Source organism: Aristolochia californica, unplaced genomic scaffold (genome assembly GCF_029961685.1).
Source record: "Aristolochia californica isolate CCGP_79_NKW_82.1479 unplaced genomic scaffold, dmAriCali1.0.hap1 SCAF_26, whole genome shotgun sequence".
NCBI classification, from domain to species: domain Eukaryota; kingdom Viridiplantae; phylum Streptophyta; class Magnoliopsida; order Piperales; family Aristolochiaceae; genus Aristolochia; species Aristolochia californica.
In genome coordinates, this window is record NW_027181948.1 from 60,001 (window position 1) to 62,500 (window position 2,500).

A 2,500-nucleotide genomic window follows, 5' to 3' on the forward strand; every position below is an offset into this window, starting at 1 on the left:
ATGCACGGGTCAAGCGGGACGGGACGAGCGCAAGGCTTGCTTTTGGTGGCACACGAAAACACGAACCCGAAAAAGGGACATACGCACTGGCGACACGCGCGCCCGTTTCGCCTGCCACCCATGCACACTCGCCTGGGCTGCTGGTCACATGCGTCGCTCATAGGCATTTTGCAGGCCAGCACCGGCGGATGCACGGGTCAAGCGGGACGGGACGAGCGCAGGGCTTGCTTTTGGCGGCACACGAAAACACGAACCCGAAAAAGGCGAAAAAGGGACATACACACTGGCGACACGCACGCCCGTTTCGCCTGCCACCCGTGCACACTCGCCTGGGCTGCTGGTCACGTGCGTCGCTCACAGGCATTTTGCAGGCCAGCACCGGCGGATGCACGGGTCAAGCGGGACGGGACGAGCGCAGGGCTTGCTTTTGGCGGCACACGAAAACACGAACCCGAAAAAGGCGAAAAAGGGACACACGGACAGGCGACACGAAAAAAAAGGGGTCGCCCTACCTAGGTGGGCGCAAAAACCCCGTCGGCCAGGAGGTTTCGCCAAAGTGTCTGTACTGTCACACAGGGTCAATAGCACGGGCATGGCCGGCCGCCGCACGTGCAGCGGCTTACGGACGCACGGTTCGGCGGCACGGGTGCCTGGCGGCTTTAGCACCTTGGGGTGGACAGGCCTGGCGGCAAGGGGGGCTAGGCACCTTGCTGCCAGCCGGCAATGGTGCACGGGGCGGGGCGCCACACAAACACGAAAGAGGGACAAGAGCGGGGCGATGGTCCACAGAGACGAGCCATGCACGGGGCCCGTGATCGCCGACACGCGCGAACGCGGACGCGGACAAGGACAAGGACGCGACGCGCGGCGCGCGTGCGAGGTCAAGAGGGGCGCGCGCACGAAAACGCGAAAAAAGGGGCTAGCGGCCGAGAAACGCGAAAAAAACCGGGTCACCTACCTAGCCGAACGCCTAAAATCGCTTCGGGCAGGAGGTTTCGCCAAAGTGTCTGTACTGTCACACGGTCCGTACGGGCGCAACCCCATCGCGCGCCAGCACCCCTTCCTGGGGGCGCCCACCCGCCAGGCGCCTGGCGCCCCACGCGCGCGCGCCCGGCGCCTGGCGCCTTGCCCCCCACGCGCGCCCGGCGCCTGGCGCCTGGCGCCTCGCCCCCCACGCGCGCGCCCGGCGCCTGGCGCCTTGCCCCCCACGCGCGCCCGGCGCCTGGCGCCTGGCGCCTCGCCCCCCACGCGCGCGCGCGCGTGGCGCCTTGCGCCTGGCGCCTTGCGCCTGGCGCCTTGCCTCCGCGCGTGCCTGGCGCCTGGCGCCTTGCCCCCCACGCGCCTGGGCGCCTCTTTTCCGCCTGGGCGCCCTGGCACCTTTCCGCCTGGGCGCCTGTTTTCCGCCTTGGCGCCCTGGCGCCTTTTCGCGTGGGTGCCTCTTTTCCGCCTGGGCGCCATGGCGCCTTTCGGCCTGGGCGACTCTTTTTCGCCTGGGCACCTCTTTTCCGCCTGGGCGCCTCTTTTCCGCCTGGCCAGGGCGCCTCTTTTCCGCCTGGGCGCCATGGCGCCTTTCTGCCTGGGCGCCTCTTTTTCGCCTGGGCGCCTCTTTTCTGCCTGGGCGCCCTGGCGCCTTTTCGCCTGGGCGCCTCTTTCCCACCTGGGCGCCCTGGCGCCTCTTCGCCTGGGCGCCCTGGCGCCTTTTCGCCTGGGCGCCACTTTTGGCGCCTGGGCGCCTACGCCAGGGCGCCTCTTTTCCGCCTGGGCGCCTCTTTTTCGCCTGGGCGCCTCTTTTCCGCCTGGGTGCCCTGGCGCCATTCCGCCTGGGCGCCTCTTTTCCGCCTGGGCGCCCTGGCGCCTTTTCGCCTGGGTGCCTCTTTTGGCGCCTGGGTGCCTACGCCAGGGCGCCTCTTTTCCGCCAGGGCGCCTCTTTTTCGCCTGGGCGCCTCTTTTCCGCCTGGGGGCCCTGGCGCCTTTTCGCCTGGCGCCTCTTTTGGCGCCTGGGCGCCTACGCCAGGGCGCCTCTTTTCCGCCTGGGCGCCTCTTTTCCGCCTGGGTGCCCTGGCGCCATTCCGCCTGGGCGCCTCTTTTCCGCCTGGGCGCCCTGGCGCCTTTTCGCCTGGGTGCCTCTTTTGGCGCATGGGCGCCTACGCCAGGGCGCCTCTTTTCCGCCTGGGCGCCCTGGCGCCTTTCCGCCTGGGCGCCTCTTTTTCGCCTGGGCGCCTCTTTTCCGCCTGGGCGCCCTGGCGCCATTCCGCCTGGGCGCCTCTTTTCCGCCTGGGCGCCCTGGCGCCTTTTCGCCTGGCGCCTCTTTTGGCGCCTGGGCGCCTACGCCAGGGCGCCTCTTTTCCGCCTGGGCGCCTCTTTTTCGCCTGGGCGCCTCTTTTCCGCCTGGGCGCCCTGGCGCCATTCCGCCTGGGCGCCTCTTTTCCGCCTGGGCGCCCTGGCGCCTTTTCGCCTGGCGCCTCTTTTGGCGCCTGGGCGCCTACGCCAGGGCGCCTCT